A 21,915-nucleotide genomic window follows, 5' to 3' on the forward strand; every position below is an offset into this window, starting at 1 on the left:
TTTTTTTTTTTTTTTTTTTTTTTTTTTTTTTTTTTTTTTTTTAGTGATCCTTGGAAAGTATTCAGAATTCAATTGCTTTTGGGGCTACAATGAATGTCTAGGGAATCATATTCCTGAGAACTAGGGGGTTTGGGTTTGATTAGGATTTTGTTTGGAAGGTTTGCCTCTTATTTATTCAAATACCCTACTTTTCAAGACACTAGTAAAGATGGAGAACAAATATATGAACAGAAACAAGAATAATTGAACCCAACTTAAATCTTAGATAACTCATCTTCCCCTCTTATAACATGCATACATTTTCTCAACTTCTGAATTTATTCTTGAAAGCCCTAAAATAGCCAGGCATCGTACACATGCCTGTAATCCCAGCGGCTTGGGATGCTGAGGCAGGAGGATTGCAAGTTCAAAGCTAGCCTCAGCAACTTAGCAAGGCCCTAAGCAACTTAGCAAGACCTGTGTCAAAATTTTAAAAAGGGGTTGGGGATCTGGCCCAGTAGCTAAACACTTTTGGGTTCAATCCCTGGCACCAATAAATAAATAAATAAATAAACAAATAAGTACATTCCCTAAAATGAAGAAATTGTCTAGTAGATATCACACCAGGATAGAGCTGGTAGGGTTAGGCCCATGGCTCTATGAGTAAGGGATTTATTTAGAAATACGTTTTCTTACTTTCCTTTCCTTACCTGTATGATTTCTGAGGGGACAAGTGTCATAGGGGGAAGTTAATGAACAAACAACCAGTGAACAAAAACCATGTTGGAAAATAGTAGTTTCAAAGCAAAAAGTTATGAATACATCTGCACAACAGAACAGTACAGAATGAACCCAGTTGCAGGTTCTGATAGGTATGTTAGAAAAGAATCACTGAACAGTTTCCTATTAATTCTGGAGCACTTATACTATTTTTAAAATATCCCAGAAACCTTTGCCTGACAAAAGAAGCGTATGAAATAAAGCCTTAGTCTCTGCAGTGACAGCTATTTCCATAGCAACCTGCCTGTCAATCAACACCCACTTCATCGAGCTTCAGAAAACACCCCCAGAAATAAATGTCAAAAGTCTTATGTAGGTTCCAAATTTAAATCAAACTTTAAGATAAATTAAAATAAGAACCCAAACACCCACAGCAGTTACAAAAAGTAAATTTTATTTTTGAAGGAGGGACATGGAGGTAAAAAACAAAGGCCAAAAGAATTCTGCAAGCAGATGCAAGGAGGCAAAGAAGGGAGGGTAGTCACCCTTGACTCTCTCCTGCCATTACCTGATCAAGCATTATTCACCTGGAGGAGCACCCGCTGTTATCCGTGTGTACCTTTCTTCCTTGCTTTGATGGTTGGCTTTCATTTTCATGATCATCACATGATATTTACTCTCTGGTATGCAAACGGGTTCAGATCCTCATTTTGATAGTAGGAGATGAGACAAGATGCTAATTGCCATTCAGGTGGATCAACACGTTTGGTCACTCGAAGAGATGGCATTCAACTAATAGAGAAGGGCTCTTCTGGCATTTAAAATGATCTCAAATGTCATGTTAAGTCCTTACATTGCTGATGCATGCCCCATGAATTGAGCACTAAACAATTCTCACCTCTCTCATGGAGAGATAAAATACATCTAAAGCTTTATACTTCACTTCAGGGGTAAATAATCTGATTTCTCTTCTCTCTTCTATGATCCTTAAATTACCTAGCAGAGGGACATTCTATAGCTTATCTCAGAAGTTATAGATGCTTGTTCTCAAAAAAGTTAGCAACTTAGCAGGTCCTGAGTAAACTTATTAAAATGTCTATGGACGTGGAAGCAAAACAACAAGAGTTACACAGTTTCACAGCATTCATTGCCAAATTTAGTATCATTGTCACTCAACATCATGTCAGTTCTTCATCCCCAAATTTTTGCTGTTAATGAAATGTATTCTTTAAACACTCCTTTGCCATCCTAAGGTTATATCGGGTAACTCGGTGAACTTATTGATGATCACCTCAACTGCATATATTTTTTTCTTGGTGTCTAATAAGGAAAACTGCTGATAGTCTAGTTATAGATTGAGTTGTCTATCCTTCCCCCCAAAAATATGTTGGAATCATAACCTGGACCTCAGAATGTAACCTTATTTAAATATAGTCTTTACAGTAATAACCAAGTTCAAATGAGGTCATTTGGGTAGATTGTAATCCCATAGAGCTAATGTCCTTATAAAAAGGAGAAATCTGGACACAGACAAACATGCACAGAGGGAAGACAATGTCAAGAGACTGGAAGAAGAGTCACTTGCAGGTGACAAGGAAGGACTGGAACAGACCCTTTCATCAAACTTTGGAAGGAACCAGCCCTGTCAACACTTTGATTTTGGACTTTAAGCACCAGAACTGAGATAATAAATCTCTGCTGTTTAAACCCTCCGGTTTGTTGGATAAGCCTTGGCAAGCTAATGCAAATCCTCAGAGTATAATGCAGTAGTGTTCAAAGAACTGAGGAAGGGGAGCCCTGGTCCTTGTTCATTGGTCAGTGTATGAAATTGGTTTGAGAACTCTCTGCTGAGTACAGCTACTGAGTGAGAATGTGGGGAGCAGGGGATGGAATTGGGGGAGGCACCTTGAGGATCCTGTGGGAAGAAGGAATGGGAGAAGGTTCTCACACTCTCCTGTCTCTTTAGCCTAAACTTAGTCTTTGAGTCTACCTTCTCTAAATGGCGAGTGTTGGTGTCAATTTCTTGCTATCAGTAACTCAAATGAGGGCTCTCCAATGCTATCAGGTTAGGAGCTGTTTCAAATGCTGTCAAGGTAGGTGTGTATCAGTAGGTGTTTTTAAGAGAATAATCAGGTTCATGAGTGCCGCAGTCCGGCTGCAGCAAAATAACCGGGGGGTGACGAGGAACTTGTGTAGATTGATACAGCAGGAGTGGGAGCCGTTTATTGTAGGACAACAGAGGTATTTATACATTTTACACAGCTTATCTTAATTAGCATAAACTAGATACATCAGTCAACCAATAAGGAATCTCCATACTTAATGGCTCGCTGGAGTTACTTCACAAACCACTCCCTATGGCATTTTGCCAGGCGCCATCCAGACTTGTTTACAGACCCTAACATTTCTCTGGCAAAATGCCAGGCGCCATCCTGACTTGTTTACAGACTCTAACACATGAGCTTTTTTTTTTTTTCCTCCTCAAATTTTATGCATTGGAGGTTTGGGGCCCCTCTGATCCCAGCTCAGCCTCACTTGTGTTATTTACATCAGTGGATATCGATTACATGCCTCTTATGGGCAAAAACACATTCAAGTTTTATTAAATTCTCAGGAAAACAGAGTCTTAAGTAGTATAGAAATAGAAGGCTTCTCAGAAGATTGGCCAAAACCTTTAATGGCAGTCTACTAGAATGATGGAGTTTCAATAAGAGGTATATATATTGAGGAACTGATAAAATTCAAGGAACAGATCACCTCACTTGCACTGGCCCCCTGAAAAATTTTGCTTATGATTTTACATTTATATTTTTATATTCTTTTTTCTAAAAGCAAATCCTTTTCCGATTGCTTGAGTTTCCAATGCCTGAAAATTGGGATATATGTTCTGGTTTCAGTGATGCTGGGGCTTCTAAGAGCAAGGAAATTCTGCATTGGAGGAAGACAAGTTAGAACAAGGTGGAAGAAGATGCCAGGGTGAAAGATACCAATAGTTCAAATGTGCCAAGTACTCAGAAACTAGTGATCAAGGTGGAGCTGAGAGACAGTGGGGTGTGTGGGGGCCAGTCTTGGGAAGAGGAGAAAGGCAAGGGCAGTCTAAAGTGGGTAGCTGTGGATCTCAGAGGAATCGCTGAAGGATTTATAAGCAGAACTTGATATAAGGTACCCACAGTGAGGGGTAAGTGGGCAGGAGGTGTTCATGCATGGTGATCTCTTGCATTCTTTCCCCAATGCAAAGAGAAGAGACAGTAGTATTTTTGATCACTTTGGGAGAATGCGTAGCAAAGGTTTTGTATGTAGACACTTAATGAATTAGCTAATGTGTAAGAAAAGCAGGATAGTAAGCAACAATTTGAGACCTCTTTTTTTTTTTTTTCTTTTCAGTTGGGCCTTCTTTTTATATTCCCCATATAACCTAAAATCAGGAGAAACAACTCTGGAAGCCTGATTTTATACATCCCTTTCACTTGGCTTCTTTCAGTGATAGGCAAGCAATGTGTCATTTTCTCTGTAGAGGATGTACGCAGCTGGGAAATGAGTTATTTATAATAAGACTTTGCACGTATGTAGAAATTTGCATAGTAAGCAGATCATATGGTACTGTGAGTTGACAGCGTCTGGTGGGTAACCTTGGAATTCTCAGAATATCTAATTATTTAGCGTGGCTTGTTGGAATTTGCAGGCCATTGCCCATGTAGATGTGAGCCCCTTGGTGCTGACATCTGTCTACCAAAGATCAAAGGCCTTTCAGATCTGGTCTGTCTCCAGGGGTGGGTGAGGAGGCAAGGGGCTGATAGTTTAGAGAAGAGAATCAGATTTCCCCATCTTCCTTCTTTCTACCTGGGTATCCTAGTCTCTACACATCTATTATAATCATTATTTCCCACAATTTTCCTTCAAGAGCATCATTTTCCTGCTCTTGGGACACTTTATTTAAAACCTCTTAGACTCTTTCATTAGTCATTCTGTGACTTCTCTTTTTCACAGGGTAAAATTTGGTGTGAAGTTCCATCTCCACCTTTCATTTGGGACCTTTGAATGAAAAGATAACCTTCAACATGGCTCTGTTCTTTAAGAAGAGCGCTATTAGCACGTTGCCTGGTGGGTGGCACATTTGTGGGAGAATTCATTTGAACAGATTTTCTATCAAAGGGTAAATACACCCCCAAATCACAATGGTAATCAGAGCCAGCCGCCTAGTTTCTGATGATTTTATACATCAGCTGGGCTTTAGAGATGCGGCAACATGATGCTGTCCCCACACTGAGTTGTTTTGGCTGCAGGGGTGGCTGATCTTCTCTTTACCTCTCTCTCTCTTTTCTCTCTCTCTCTTATTCCAGCTGCATTTGTGAGTGTTTCTTATCCTTTACTAAAATATGTTTTTCAAAAATGTGATTAACATTCATTTTCAGATACAGATACCGACTCTGCTTTGCCAAAGAGACACAGCATGCGAGAATAGGCAAACATCAAAATAATGCAAAATACTCATTGGAAACTGTGCTGATGACTACATCTGCCCTCTCATTTTGGACTGGCTGGGATTATCTCTGCTCTTCTGATTTGTTGATGTTTCCCCCTACAGTGAATTCTCTTTGGTTTTTATTTTTGTTTTTTAACCCCATAAATAAAAATGTTCCATGGCTGGTCGGATATTTATGCTTTGAGTGTAAGTTAGAGCAATTTAAAATTTGAAAACTGTACTACATGAGACTTGCTCAGGGGATACATGGATAGAGTGGTCTGGCACTCTGAGCATTCCTTAAGCAACTTTTTGGACCTATAATATTCTTGCCAACACCATTAGCAACAGACAATGACCTGATGGAGCAGAGCATCACAAAACACTAGGAAGTTTTATGTTTATTTTATGGCCTGTCATTTTTAATGTTTATTTTTCAAAACAGATAAAGTAGTGATCTTATTTGAATTCCCTGAGATGCTGTATCTCTGGATCTTTCAAATTTGAGTTGTAAGTCCCAAAGCTGATCACTTGATTCTCCAAAGGAATTGCAGGTACCTTAGGCTCTTCTCAACAGATGTGTACATCATGTACCATCCTGTGGAATAAGTTTTGAAGAACAGTCTTTAAGATCATATTTTAAATACATAAACCAACCAATATATAATATCCAGCTGTGAGCCTTGTGTTGTCATAGGTACTCTGAGAGAGGAAAGTGGGATACTCTTAGTCTTAAACATGTACAAAATGGTTCAGATTGGCTTGAACAGGAAGCATCTTAGTAACCAGGAAGCAAGAGAAAACTGCAGAGAAAGAAGTGAATGTAACATGTTGAGACATTAAATATTTCTTCCCATGAAAGAGGGTGTTTTACTGGCTTCTAAATAAACAACTGGCTATATGTAAGAATAATTCTCCCAGATGAGTGTGCATCAGGTGATAGACCACTAAAGTCTCTGGTAAAGATCTAGAAAGTGGTTATTGGAGACAGTGGTCTATCTCAGTAGGAAAATTCCACAGAAGGAAGTGGAATTTGTTTGAACTCAGCCTCAGTGCAGAACCTTGGAGGTGCAGACTTAATTGGTAAAGTGCCAGTGTCCCTGATTAATAAAGGAAGACTTTTAAGATTCCCAGTAGACTTTGGGATATTGTTCCATGTAGCAACTTGTCACAGGCATCTGTGATGCCTTTGGGGTTCAATCATCATCTATACTTGTCTTTCCTACTCCCTACTCCAAATGTTCTCACAGTCATGGTCACCACCAGCCTCGAGGTGCAAACAATCTAAGTACGAATGTTGCGTTTCCTATGCAGCTTCAAGAAATCTTCTTTCGCTATTACTTGCCATCAGCCTCCCATCATGCAGATGTTCTTGAGCAGTCATTGGAGGCAAGGGCCCAGATTCAGTTGCCAGACTGCACTTTCACTCAGCACATACTCTGACCGTGGAGAAACAATCATGTGGAGAAAGCTCAACATTTGGAATCTGAAGTCGGTGTTCAAGACCTTAGCGCTATTCAGCTCTGTAACCTTAAAAAAAAATCCCTTTGCTTAGCTGAGATTGAAGTTATCCATCTATAAAATGGAGGGAATGCTCCTTCCCTTGCCCACATCAAAATAGTGGCTATGAGGCACATAGGAGTTAAAAGGTATGAGTGGATAGGCTGGGGTTGTGGCTCAGTGGTAAAGAGCAATTGCCTAGCACGCCTGAGGCACTGGGTTAGATCCTCGGCGCCACATGTAAATAAATAAAATAAAGGTATTGTGTTTGTCTATAACTAAAAATATAAATATTTTAAAAAAATAACAAAAAGCATGAGTGGCTTGCAGAGGTGAAGATTTTTATGTCTTCTGCACTGGGCTTGGGTTGCTGATGCTGTAGCTGTTTTAAGTGTCCAGTTCTACTTTAGGATATGTTTGGGTACAGTGGGCTAAGGTAAGACTATGTCATGGGACTATATCTCTGTGCAGAAGATCTGAGGTCTTTGATACCCTTGGAACCTCATTCCTATTTACATCAGAGCTCTGCTCTTGGTCACAATATGTGTCACTTAATATCCCTTTCTTCCTTCATACCTCTCTTGCCCTAATTCATGGTTGGCCTGGACATTTTTTTATCTTATTTGCCCCTGACTCTGGTACCTAGAAGAATGTTTGGCATAGCATTAAATGCTTAGTGATTATATACATCACAGGAACACTGAAAGGAGGAAGAGAGGGAGAAAGGAAGAATGACTGAAAGAAAAGAAAGAAGTCAGTCCAAGTAAAAATTTCTTGACTAGGTTTAGAAAGCTTGGTTTACATTGAAGAAAGTAGCCTAAGCATAAAAGAAGGGGAAGAATTTCATGGAGAAGGCTCTGATAAAGATGTTTACAAGACTGAAGCTTTTCAACTCTCTCATCCTCCAAAAGGAAGTCATAAATGGTTTTTTTTGACAATAATCCTTACAAGTATTTTCAGGCATTGAGCTGAAGATAAAAATGTTCTTGAATTATCCCGCAGCAGCACACTAGCAGCATTCTAAAGTTTGTTATGGAAATGTTATTGGCTTAGCTTTTCTCTCCTTCCCTCTCTTCCCTCTTGAAAGGAGAAACTGATGTAGTTGAATTTGCCACTATATGGCCATATAGGAAAATACCTTAAAAACTTTTAGACTAAAAATATACAGTGATGGGACTCTCTCTCTCCCCTACCCCAATACTCACCTCATAATTTCCGGGAGGAACTGAGAAATATCTTCCAAATCTTAATGTTTGGGCATGATGAGGGCATTCTACTCCTTTAGAATAGCGTGTATACATGTGTATGAGGTGAGGAAATACCTCTTTTACTCTTCTTATTAGTATCCCATAAATTTAATCTCTATTATTCTTCAACTCATACAGTCCTTTTAAAGATCTAAGGAAAAAAAAAAAACCCTGATCATTCATTCAAAGGATTAAATCATATAGAATTTAAATAGTTATTATAAGCCTTAAACTGGCAATAGGATTTTTCAAGTATGTGAGCCTTTATCACTGAAGACAACAAATTAAGTAGTACTGCAGTTCAAAAAATTAACTCTGCAACTGTTCAGTTTACTAATTAGTTGAAGTCAACCATTGTTACTAACCGTTGTTAACAGTACCAAAGTATCTAGAGTGCAGTATCATCTGCACAAAGTCTTTGAGGCTTTTTGAAATTATATGAATACTGTATTGTTGAGATGAATAAATTGAGTCAGGAGTGTAGCTTAAGTAGTAGAGTCTGTACTTATTATGAGAGACCCCGGGCTCAGTCCACAGCACGAAAAAAAAAAACAAAAAACTCAGAACAACAAAGTCATTAATGGTGTGGTTAATAGAATAAAGTGTGTGTGTGTGTGTGTGTGTGATATCAGTCAATAACTTGGATGAGCATATCACCAATAATTAAAGAATGGATTTTATTTACTAATTCATTGTTATTATTAATGTAGTCATGTTTACTTTTTAACATTTTCAAATGATTTATAAATTTGTTTTTAGCATGATAAATTATGTTGAATATTAAGCATGGGTTTATTTTTCTAACCTTTATTTTAATGTATAAGAACAAGTCTGGTAAGCGAGGAATACTCAATTCTGTAGATCCAGAGCCATTTCATTTCAAACTGGACTTGGCCATGGAGTTAGAAAATAGTTTCTGGGTTTAGCACTGAATCAGTTCTGTCCCTAATTAGTAGCTATTTCTCTACTGAAAAAGAAGTTGTGACACAGTCAGGATAAAATATCCATCAATAAAGACCACCATGAAAAGATGGTTGGCTCTGAATTTGATAAAGTTAGAAGTATGTAAAGGAGTAATAGTCCTATGAAATTGTATAGTAAATTGTATTGACTTAGTTATGCATAGGAAAAAAGAAGACAGAATTTTGATACAGAAAGTTATGGATTTAAATTTACTGTTTTTTTTTTTTTTTTCCCCAGAAGAACTGTTTAAGAACTCACTCCAACATTACTGTAGAGGGTACATAGGGAGGATTGATGGTATTGCAGATGTCAGTTTTCTTTGGAGTTAAGTGTGATAAACAATATACTTCCTCTTTGGTTGACACTAACATTTGCAGAAAGAGAACTTCACAGAACAAGTTCTTCTACAGGTTACCTTATCTATTTAGCATTATCCCAAGTGTCCTGAGTTTCCTGTCCCTTGGAGGGCTTATCCTTGAATACCAGATGACAATGTGATTGTAATTTCTATGGATTTGCCTGACTGAGCTGGTTGTTGTCATGGAAACCCACCATCATTTTAGCATCACGGAGGGGGGCATCAATCTCGGTAGGGTATAATATTAATTTCCCATCCTACTCATTTCATTCTTAAATTGTGTTCTTGGGCTAATCCCAGAAATATTCTGATCTTGATTTGCTTTAAAAGGAGATGATTGTATCTGAACAGTTCTCCATTTAGAGTTCTTGGAGGAAGTAATTTGACGATAACCCATTTTCAGGATTTAATGAAAATAATGTGTTAAATTATAAATGCATACAAAGCTAAAAGAACATATCATTGGTTTGGCTTTTGTTTAGGATTATATAAACTCCTCTCCTTTTTTTCTGATAGCACTGAGTTATGATGTCTCTCTAATTCCCCTCTCCTCCTGTCCTTGCTCCAAGTCCCCTGGCCTCCTGGCTATTTCTTGAACTTACTAGACTTGTTTCTGCCAGAGGGTCTTTTCTCTAGCTGTTTCCTCTGCTTGAAATATTCTTTTACATATCCTTATGATTAAACTTCCTCTGTAATTCAAGTCTTTCCTCAATTGTTGCCTTTTCAAAGAAGTGTACACCCGCCACCCTATTTAAAACCTCTGCCTAGAACACTGAGCCTGAGAATTGATAGGTGCTGAAAAAAAATTGTGTTATTGAATTGAAGGAATTATTAACAAAGGTGTAGGGAGCTTCTCTTGCTGCTTTCTGCTGCCCAGGGTGGTTTGGAATCATCCACTGACTCCTTTGTAGACACTGGGGTTTTCAAAGGGCCTCTAAGGACCTCAATCAAGTGTGAATGTGTTTTATTTCTGTGAGAGATTTCCTGTCATTCAAAAGCTTGCACTCCTTCCATCCCTGTATCTTTAGTGTTCCAACATTACAAAAGGAATAGAAGAAAAGAAAAGCACTTCTACTAAGGTGTGTTATAGGGGACAGGTTGGTATCACTTAAAGGAGGAAATGAATTGAACCATTTCTGTACACATTAGGCAAATTGTCTCACTCAGAGTTAAAAAGCAGCTTGGGAGTATTAAAGTATAGGGTGCCTGCATGCACTTTATGATGGGCTTAGCTTATGACCTTATATTGCTTTTATTTCTCTATTAAATCAATATAGATTTCATTGAAGCTGCCATCCCACATGACATTTGTTCATTTTGGTACATGTGACCAGAATGGTCCCTGATTGAATAGAAAAATGTTATCTGTCTTTACCATGTACACAGCTGGGGTTTTGACTGCTGTGGACCTCCATGCAATAGGAATAGATGTATAGCCCCTGTCTTGTGGGTCCTGTGCTTTGCTGAGTTCCTGTCCTCTCTAACCCTGATAGTGTGTCTGACCTTCGTTGTGGATTTCCCATGACAGTATCCCTACAGATCCCTTCACATGGAATGAATGAAACAGAAGAAAATAGAACCTTTAAAACTTATGAAACACCTAAAGAAAGCTTTATATAAGATAAATTATGGGTTGAATTGTGTTTCCCCAAGACATTTCAAAGTCCTACCACCTAGTACCTCAGAATATGCCCTTAATTGGGAAGAGATATTTATAGATGATCAAGTTAAGATGAGGTCATTAGAATGGGCCCTAATCCAACATAAATGGTGTTCTTACAAAAGGGGGACATTTGGATACAGAGACACAGGAAGAACGTCACACGAAGATTGGCGTTATGGTGCCATAAACCAATAAACTTCAAAGATTGTTGGCAAGCCATCAGAACAGCAACCCTAGCTAACTAATATAATAACTTTTCACTTATGTGTAACAGGGCCACCATTAAGCAGCAATCTACTTAGCACATTTTATGTGGGGAAAAAAAACTGGGTACAAGCAAAGATATATAGAATAGATTGTGTGTATGTAATGAAGCAATTTTTTATTCACTTTTCCATGAAATGATGTCTGGTAATTACAATAGCTTGGTATTGATAGGCATATTATAACATCTCTGTAGATATTATTTGGGAAACAGCAGATGTATTGGTAAGTTTCTGTCTTGAGAAGTGAACATAGAAATAATCTGCCTAATCTCTTCTCATTTCAGAAGAGGGAACTGGGGAACTTAGTCTGCCATAATAGGAACATGGAAACTGGGAAGGAAGCTTATCATGCTTAGAATCAATCCAAAATTCCCAACCATTTTTTTTTTCTTTTTAACCATGTGTCTTCTTGCAAACTCTGAATCATCAGAACATTCCACCCATGTTTGCCGAATGAATGAGCAGATCTAGAGATTGTTTAAGCCAGAGTTTGGGTAAATTACCGAATCTTATTTCTCTAGTTTTTTTTTTTTAGAAAATATTACCTCTTGCATTAGGAAGAAAAATGAGGGCTTTGGAGTCAGATGGACTCAGCCTAGGCTTGAATCCCAGCAAACCCACACATCACTGTGTGAAATTGGACTAATCTTTTAGTCACACTATCTTATAAACTGAGGTAAGAATATTTTGTAAATTTATTGTTTAATGTGTATAAAGTGCCAAACACAGTTCCTAGCATGTGTGTGCTTGATACATAGGAGCTTGTTCTATTTAATTATCCTTAAAAGTATTATAAACAAGAACCATATCTTTACATTCACCTAAACTCTGCTGCCAATATGGAAGGTGCATTAGAGTTGGCTTCTCTTAATGGTGAGCTAAGAACCTGGTTCTTCCTCCAGTCCTCATTTTTATCTAAGGTCTGGCCATATTTATGCACATAGTTGGGGGTGGGCTTACTACATTTTGTTCAGAAAGGAGAAAGCAAAAATATTTCACATAAGATTCTAATCCACAGCCTTCTCTAGTCTGGTTCACTGTACTCAACATAGGAGAATCTTTTTAAAATCACAAGTAATGGGCCTGTGCCATATTCTAATAGTATGCAAGAGAAGAATTGGCAGACTAGCTCCAGCTTTAGGTTATGGATTTCATAAACCATGCAAATGTGTCTGTGTTTGGTTACCTTTTTATGAAATCTCCTTCAAAGGCTAGGTATCACCCAGGTTCATTTATGAGTTTTTTCATAATTTTTCAAAATGGCAAAAACTTATTGAAATGAATTAGAAATCAGTTTATATTTTTTGTACTTGTCTAATGCCTTGAGGTCTATGAGATATAGAAGTTTATTTCATGATATATGAAGGAGTATTTATAAATCTCTTCACAAATAGAATGATTAGGGTCAGGTGCAGTGATGCACACAGTAATCCTAGGGGCTCTGGAGACTAAGACAGGAGGATGGGGGGGGTTCAAAGCCAGCCTCAATAAAGGTGAGGTGCTAAGCAACTCAGACCCTGTCTCTCAATAAAATTCAAAATAGGGCTAGGGATGTGGCTCAGTGGTGAGTGCCCCTGAGTTTCATCCCTAGTACTGATCCCACACTCCACAAATAACTAACTAACTAACTAAATAAATAATTAGGAGTATACTCAAATATGCACATTGCTGAAACTAAAATCACCCCCAATTTTTTTCTAATTATGATAATTGAAATACCAGAATATCAGCAAAATGCTAAATTATGTGGGGATAATGAAACAATAGATAATATTGGCTTTATATTTGCAGAAAGTAATGTCTGGGTAAAATATTCCACTTTCCAAACCTATTTTTAGACTGGTAACACTCAATGAGGATGGTATGATAAAAATAATAAAAGTGTAGTTGTCCCGTGCTGGCAGGCAAACTGAACTGCAAAGGTATAAAGAAAACATGTGGTTAACATTTGAAAATTCATTTCCAATTTTTTTTTTTTTGGTCATTTTCTTTGTCCTAACTTTTTCCTGCAGCTTTAAGAAGTGGAGGATCACAGACAGTGTTAGTGTCTATTCTTTAGATAAAACATCTATTTTACATTTTAGATATTTAGCTTTTTTGCATTTTATTATCAGAAACAATTGCTTGAAACAGTCTTTGTTTTATAAGAGGTGAGCTGCTTCCACTTGAAATCACAATCCTTTGTGATATTAAAATCAGCTCCTTTGCAGGGAGGTGATGTCACCAAGGTGGAGAAGCAGCAGTGGTAAAAAGAACTGTTTTCATGCAAATACCTTTAGTGACTTAATAAAAAGGGGGTGGGCAGACTGGGAGGAATCTGAGAAAGTAAAACAGCTATTAGTGCTACATTTTTAGAAAAAAAAGTTATTTAGCCACACAAACTGATGACCTTTACAGTTCTCTCAAGGTTAACATGGTCCAGGGAAGTGAAATATGATAATTTGGGTTTCTTGGAAGTCCCACTAACATGTATGTCCCTTAAATTTGCTAACATTGTATGATGGAGTTGGATAATATTGATTGTAAAATGTACATAGACTCCCTCTCTCCTCATTCTAAGGTCCTTACCATGTGAAATCATCCAGAATACTTAGGAAAGATAACCTCAGGGGTAAATGGTGTAAATACTCCCTCTATTCAGAGTAAATGGGAAGCTACCATTGGTAGCCCAACTATGAAATAGTACAGGGTATTCATTACGGGAAATTTCTAATGTAACAACTGAAAGTCTAAGACATTTGTAACTAGGATACCTCAAAACATGGCAATTCAGTAGGACTGTGTTGCTGAACTACATACCCAAGAAGGTCCCTTCTGATGGGCAGAAGGAAGCTGTTTAGTCCTCTCCTGACATCCAGGCAGGAAAAGCTGGACCTAGGTCTGCATGTATGCAGGGCCACCAAAGGAAGTGGCTGCGTTATTCTCCCAGGGCCGCCTTTAAGGGGCTCCTCAGAGGCCAAGTGTTTTGCTGTTATCTAGAGGGGCTCATTACACCAAGGGAATCAATTTAGAATGACTTTAATGGGATTGGGAGTCAAACTGCAGTATAGCCCTATGACAAAGAGAATTTAAAGTTCCCTGTATTTATTATGCCTTTCTCTCTTTAATTATGTCTGTCTTTAATATTCTACTGTTAGCTCCTTTAATGTTTTTCTTCTCCACATTTTTGGCATTTTTATGATTTGCAGTTTCATTCTAAATGGGCACGTGTCATAATGTCATCTAATTCTATTGAGAAAAAAATGTCCCTGTTTCCTGTGGCTTTTGGCCAAGTCATACTATTACTTTTAATTCTGATATATTTTTTTTTTCCTGCAGATGATGTAGCCTGGACAATAGAAAGTAAAAGATTGTTTCCAATTTGAAAAAGAGATTTAGTACTTTCTTTTGCAATCTCCTTGGGGACATTACTGATGGGTCTTAACGTTGGATTGTTAACACCTAATATAGTGTCAGGCCCACTGAAGGTTCTTAGTAAATATTGGCTGAATGAATGAATGAAAAATATTAACATTCAGATTTTTTGTAATATAATAGTTTTTTATTCTTCATTGACTGGGTTAAGAAATAGCTCAGCACTTTTGGGGTATGATGAATACATAGCATGATAGAATGAAATCAGTGTCTAAATATTTTCACTTTTGACTCTTCCTAGACATTTTCCTAACTTTCATTCATTCACTTACCTATTTAACTATCAAATGCCTTTTCCCGACTCCCCTCCTTGCCTGTTTTTTTCTCTCTTCTTTCCCTCTGATTTTTCTATACTTCTACACATGTTCTTCTCATTGACCTTTCCTCTCTCATCTCCTCACTTTGTCCCTTCTACCCTTTATCATTCCTTGTTCTCCTTTAGTTCTTAGTGTCTCTACTTAACAATCCTCTAGATATGAATTTCATCTCTTTTTTTAAAAAAAAATTTATTCTACCTTCTCAGCATCTACCTCTTCCTTTCTTTTCCTTTCTTTCCCTTCTGCATAAATTCCAAAGTATCAGGGACAGAAACAGACACGTAAGAAGTCATTCCAGGCTCTTTCCTCTCCTTTTAAAGCCATGATCAGATTTGCTTCTTACAACCACTGATCCTGTCTATTCCATTATTACTAGGTTAAGATCATGCCTAAAACTCTTCAAACAGGAAATCAATTATTCTTTTATTTATTTATTCTTTTATTTATTAATTGTTATTATTTTTAAGGAAAGCCATCCTGAAAAAGCCATGGTTTAGTTCTTTTTTTTTTTTTTTTTTTTTTTTTTTTTTAGTAACCAGCTTTTGAATCCTGACTTTGAGTAGAGATTCCAGTCCCTTTTCCATTTCCATTTATTGTGTTTTGGATATGAACCGTCCCCCCAAAGGCACATGGCTTGGTCCCCAATACAGCCATGTTCAGAGGTGGAGCTTTTAGGAAATGCTTAGATTATGAGGGTATTTATCTCATCAATGGATTCATCCATTGAGAGATTCATAGCTGAATGGTGGTGGAAACTGTAGGAGGTAGGATCTAGCTGAAGGGATGCTTGGTGGCATGCCTTTTGGGGCAAAATCTTGTCTTTGGTCTCTTTATTTACTTCCTGGCTCTGCTCAACTACACCCTCTCTGCCATGATGCTCTGCTTCACCACAGACTCAGAAACTTGGAACCAAGTGACCATGGACTAAAACTTCTGAAGCTCTGGGCCAAAAATATTTACTTCTACCTTTAAGTTGTTTTTCTGAGGTATTTTGTCACAGTCATATAAGGCTGACTAACACACTGGTTTTTTTTCTGCTTTGTATGAAAAGGGGGCTTTTTGTGAAAAAGATAATAACAGAATGGGATTAGTATACATGATTTGTTTACAGTATAACCAAATGATAGACAGAATATCCTCATGAAAGAAAAGAGGTACTGTAAGCCCTTCTTCAAATTCCAACCTTACTTATTTATTCATGTTATTAGAATTTAGATACCTTTAGTGACTAGGGATTTGACAGTGAGTGAAACTAAGATCCTGCCTGAAAAAGATATTATTCCATCAGAGTGTGGTGAATGACATGACAGGGCTATGAGAGTAACACCCAATCTAGAACTTGGAAGGATCCGATTCAGTCCTTGAAAGAGATGGCAGTTCTGCTGAGTCAAGAAGGATAATTTAATAGTAACTAGAGAACATAGTGGAAGGTAACACTCTATGCCTAGAAGTGGAAGCATGTTCATTGCAGGAATGATGCAAAAGGAGGCTAGAAGGGTGAAATCATAAAAGTCTTATTGCCTGGGCTGAGAAGCATGGATGTCATCCACTGAGGAGTCACTGAAGGGTTTTAAACATTTTGGGGAGATGCTCTAGTAGTAACCTGGAGAATAGATGGTGTAAAATCACAGAGAGGTAATGAGAAGGATGTTGCAGGAATCAAGGTGAGAGATTGTGATGCTAATAATGGAAATAAAATGAATTCAGGGTTTATTAAGAGGACAGATGGACAGGTCATGCTGATGAAGGAAGAGTCAGGATCAAGAATGGCATTGGGTCTCCTGGGTTCTAAGGAAAGGTACTATTTCTGAGGAGTCATCTGAGTTTTCCTTGATCTTTAAGTACAGAGTAGTGCTCCTAAAAGCTTCCAGATTGACATCCCTGAGGACTAATGCCATCTTCTGTTTCATCACATTGAACAGCAAGGCAGACTCATGAAGGTACGCTCATCTATTTGCAGAAATACTGCACAGCAAGAACAGGATCACAGTGGGTTGTAGGCAAATCTGTGGGTTGTGGAAGAGTTTGAGCTAAATTGAGTGTTGTCAAATAAAAGGCATAAATATATTTCCTGTGTACCTTATGAACAAGTTCAGTTAGAACATGTGTGCCAGAACATGTGCATGTGTATTCATTTGCATGAGCATTCGTGTGTATATGCATGCAGATAACATCTCTTCCAGGTTCCTCATCTCTGGTAGGGTCTCCTTTAATGTCTCTGAGATGATGGTGGCACTTGTGGAGACTGAGGAAGTAGGAACCTGAACTAGGAACCAGAGAAGTGCCACTAAGTCTTCTTCCACAAGAGTAAGCCAAATAGTTGTTGGGGTAGTGATTGTGGTGGGGTAGTCATTGCTTAAGGTCTGGACTAAATTTGAACTGGTGACTTCAAAATGAATGACTCCATTGCCCATTACCAGTCCCTTGAGATATGTAATCTACTTTAAACATTCATTTAAAATAACCTACTATGGGAAATATAGTTAGCAAGCTCAGAGATATGCTTACATTTAAGAACTCTCAGAAATGCACTTACACATTAAAAAAAAAAACTGCAAGGAGTAAAATGCGAATGAAAGAGATGATTCATTTTATTAGAGCAATTAAAACACTGGCTCCTGTTTTCATCTATCACGCTCATGAAATAAAAATATATTGGAGAAAAAGTGATATTTACCTGGAGATAAAATTTAAAATATAAGGAAGATAAAAGTCCATTTTTTAAAAAGAAGTAATAGAAAATCTGCTGTAGGTTATAATTCAGGCAGAATCTCATCATTATGGACCAGGAGCTGGAGTGAGATCATTGTGGAATGGGAGCCAGAGCGAGCGCAATCTCTACCCAATATTTTTTGAGGCATGAATGTAGCCAGGAGTGAGTCATTCAACAGGGTACCTCAGAGGTGGAGGGTCTTGGATACAAATGGGCAAGACTGCGGTACAGGAAAACACCCGTCACCTTAACCTTGCATCTGCCCTCATCGTCTCCCGGTGAGTTCAAAGAAATCAACTTCTCTGATTCTGTTCTGTGCCTTAGGCCACTTTCATACTGCAGGGATGCTTCAGGTGACTCAGAAATGGCTCTTAAATCTGACTGTCTCTGCTTCCAAACTCCCATTGATATTATCTTTCCTTCTTGGGTTGCAAATAAGTTGTATAAAAGTAGCATGGGATGTGATTAATATGTGTGGACTTTTGCACACTGTGCTCCCCTGAGAATGGGCAATTGAAGCAAGAACTGGAGACTTTGGTTCTACCAGATAGAAGTGGGAGAAGATAAGGGGAGGGATAGCTTTCCCTCATTTTTTGTTTATTCTATATGTGTGGGTCAGCACGGGGTGCCAGGAAGAGCATAGGACTTAGAGATGGGTCTAGTTCCTGGGGCTAAATGTCCTATTTTCAGAGTTGTTTTAAAGGATGGATAAATTCATTCATTAACTCATCCTTTCATCCATTAACTATTTGAGCTTTTAATCATTGCTAAATATCCAAGAGTGAACAATGAAGATAAAGTTTCTACTTTCATGGAACTTACATTCTGGTTAGTAGAGCTGGACCAAGAAAACTAATTGAACAAATAAATATACAAAATATGAATGATGATAAAGCAAGGGAAGATGTGGATGAACCAACTGGAGGTGATATTTAGATATGGTGACTAGGGGAACCTCTTTGATGGAGGAGGTGACCTTGTGTGAATGAAAAGAGCATAAGGAAGCATCTAGCACAGTGCTAAGCACATGGTTAGCATTTAATCAGTGGTAATTATTATTATAATTACTGTCCTCATTATCCTTAGATATGAAGCCTGTATGCCTTCATAAATTTGGGGAGTCTATGAAGTATTATACGGAGTTTGATTCAGAGCACACTTACAATGGAATTCTGCATCTGTAGATATAAAGAATTCTTGTTTTCATTTACAGTTTAATTTTGGAGATAGCTAATAATGTTAAAAGGAAAATCAACAAAAGCTGAGTGTTTAATGTAATTAAATATCTTGCAGGTTTTTTTTCCCCCATCAGTACAATTAAACATCTCTGGATCTCTTACTTGGGTCAGGCACTATGCTGGCCACTAGGGAACAAGAAGATAAAATAGAGTCTTTGCCCTCGGGGAGCTTATAATCTTAGTTTTCTCCTAATAATTCACTACTTCTCCACTATTGGTTTTAATAGACCTGCAAGAGGGATTTATATGCTGACAAGGCTCGGAGAGTTTAGGAAAAAAAAAAAAACAAGTTGCACTTGAGTGTTAACTTTGACGTTTGTTTAGTTTTATAAAATATGTAAGAGGCTTTTCCATTAGTGAATAAGACTTTCAAAAAGCTTTCAGAATCTCATGTCACAAGTAGTTAAATATTGCTAAAGGGGAGGCACAAAGACTGACAGCTTAGAATCTTAAGCACTGTATGTGGTTTAGGATGTGTGGCCAAAGTGAAGCCCCCATTCCCATCTGAGGTCATGCAGGTACATTGGCTCTGAAAAATCCAGACTATGTGGGACTCCAAAATCCACTTGGCAGCCCTCTATAATTCTTTGGCCTTTGTAAGCAGCATATCATACCCTGTCTGGGAAAGAAAGGTTAGGCACAAAAATCAATCCATGCATATCCTCCTGTTGGGATGCAGTGGAACTTGGGGGAAAAAGAAAATGATACTTGAGGAACAGGTATGGGTAAGTGGCACGAGCCAAACATATTCAGAAATTACTTTCTAGAGGCAATACTTCAAAGAGTCTATAAGTGAGACCAGATAAGACGCCTCCTCAGTGCCCTATCTTTTCTCTTACATTGCCATCATTTGTTACATTCTATCTTCCTTCTCTGGTTCTTCATCTTCAGAGGAAGATTCCCTTCCCTTCTGTGGTTTTCTGTTAGGCCTGCACTCACTTATTCTTTACCTGTCTCCCCCATTAGATGGGTAAACCTTGTGAGGGCAGGACCTTTGTCGTCTTTATCTTTGCCTGGTGCTTGACCCAGAGTAGGAACCCTATGAATATTTGCTGAATTATTGAGTTTTAGAAATGACAGATGATAGCAGTGGCAGCAACGTATCAGGGGATCTTAATTGTGGAATCAGAGCAAGACTTCTATGTTTGTTCAGATGGTCCAAATGAAATGGTGATACCTGAAATGAGCTACTTTTACTGAACTTTTTGATACAAAAGTGACACTATATAAAATACCTAAGAGTAGTAAAAGAACAATATGGATAGGGCTAACATGCTTTTGCATTGATTGTTTGGTGTATTCTTACCTTTATATTTTTGCAATTTGGGTAGAGAGTACTATTATTCAACTTTAATGATAGGATCCATTGGTCTAAATTATAAAAACATCCATGCTTCAGGGTGGGGGTGCACACTGACTCACCCCCACTGGTCTAGAAAGATTATCTTTGTCATTCATGAAATACTTTTCTCAGAAAGTAAATTTTAGAAAACTGTTCAAACAACCAGCAATTAGTGATACAGAAGGACTTCCCAACAAATGCTTTCCACTGTAGAATGATTTGTACATCTATGGCAGGGGCACGGGTGGTCTCCCGTGGAAACCAAGTCATGTGACCTGGAAACAACCAATTATAGGAACACACTTTTTCTATGAATATAAAGGGAAGTTTGAGCCATTACTGAGTAGTGGGCCATAGGTGTATAATGAATATTAACTACATCAGAATGGAAAATTTTATGAAGGAAATTTGGATGCACACTTGTATATACATGCTATCAAATCTTTGGTTGGGTCTTTTGATTAATGGTATCCTAGAAAGCATATTTCCACTTACTGGTTGATAATTTTAACCAGCAAAAGAGTGATGCCTGAGGTAAATTTCTCTTTTTGAATGATAAGGGATTCATATCTGCTGTTCAGTTTTGTCTTATCATTAATTAACCACTCACCAATTTTCAGACAAGTAAGGAAATGCAAACAACAAACGCTTACACTTATGTAGACAAGAAGGACTGTGTTCCTAGCATCTGCCTTTCATATCTTATTGTGGAACTCTGTTGCACTTCCAACCAAAGACCTGAAACTGTGGTTAACACTTAATCAACCACTCCAGTGGAATTGTAAACTTGAGGCACTCCATACATGTATATGAGGCTCTTTCTTTTTCTTTATGCACTTATTTTCTCATTGAGTTTTGTCTGGATAATTGTTCCTAACAGACATTCTCCTTGAGGATGTGGTAAATTAATGGAGTTAAAGCAGAAGACATCTCCAAAAGTGTCCAGGGCTGCTTTTGAAAATGGACATATCATCTAGGAAGATATTCCAAGTAGAAGTTGAAGAGACTAGAATTGAAGCCAGGGAAAGTTGCAGGTATGGTGTTTTGCCAAGCCCAAAGAGTTCACAGAAAGAGAAGGCAATGTGAATTGAGTGGTCAAGTCACTATATCAAAACTCACTGGATCTGAAGGATAGGGTTCTCAAACAGGGGCAGAAACCTAGAATGAGTCCACAGAACAGTGTTAACTGGAAGGACAGGGAAGCTGAGGAAGGAGCCCCATAAAACAGGCAGAAAGATAGTACAGTAAATAATTTGCCACCAATTTCCCATATCCAACAGCAATCATACCCTGAGTGTTAAGAGTTACAATAAGGAAAAATGATGTGTAAAGAATTAAACCTGATGGTAAGAAATTCCCCACCCTCTAGCTTCTTATTTAAGGTGATTGGAAGGAAAGATTGTGATGGCTTCTAGACCTAATAAGCAGAGTAATAGTAGCTGTGCTACTCTGGGAATGACTTTACTTTCTCCTGGTTGTTTTCCCTGATGGTACTTAAATATTTCAGCCCTTGTTTCTGTTTCCCACAGAAACAGACCCCAAGTCAAAGCATTGAGGTCAAGTAGTTTGTTTGGGAGGTCAGATCAGTAGAAAAATAAAAACATCAGAGAAGGAAGGCAGCTAGTAAAACGTTCACATATCAGCAAAGTTAGCATAGTGGATAGCTGGAGACAGGATTCTCTGAGGGCCTCAGAATGATCCCACCAAAGGATAAAGGAGGTGGAGCATTTGTA

At 38.0% G+C, this 21,915-nt stretch overlaps 1 protein-coding gene across 26 annotated transcripts in view; it reads left to right on the plus strand.

The window, feature by feature from the left end:
- Positions 1-21,915, plus strand: part of Esrrg (estrogen related receptor gamma) — a 592,284-nt gene that overhangs the window by 107,204 nt on the left and 463,165 nt on the right. The window contains exon 1 of one of the 26 annotated variants that reach the window (XM_048809381.1): positions 15,947-21,216. The exons of 24 other annotated variants lie outside the window; for them this stretch is intronic. The gene's annotated coding sequence lies outside the window, so the exon portion shown is untranslated. Of the gene's footprint in view, positions 1-15,946; positions 21,217-21,915 lie in introns of those variants that run through there. One more of the 26 variants, XM_048809378.1, reaches the window with a different exon arrangement.

Source organism: Marmota marmota, unplaced genomic scaffold, assembly GCF_001458135.2.
Source record: "Marmota marmota marmota unplaced genomic scaffold, marMar, whole genome shotgun sequence".
NCBI classification, from domain to species: Eukaryota; Metazoa; Chordata; class Mammalia; order Rodentia; family Sciuridae; genus Marmota; species Marmota marmota.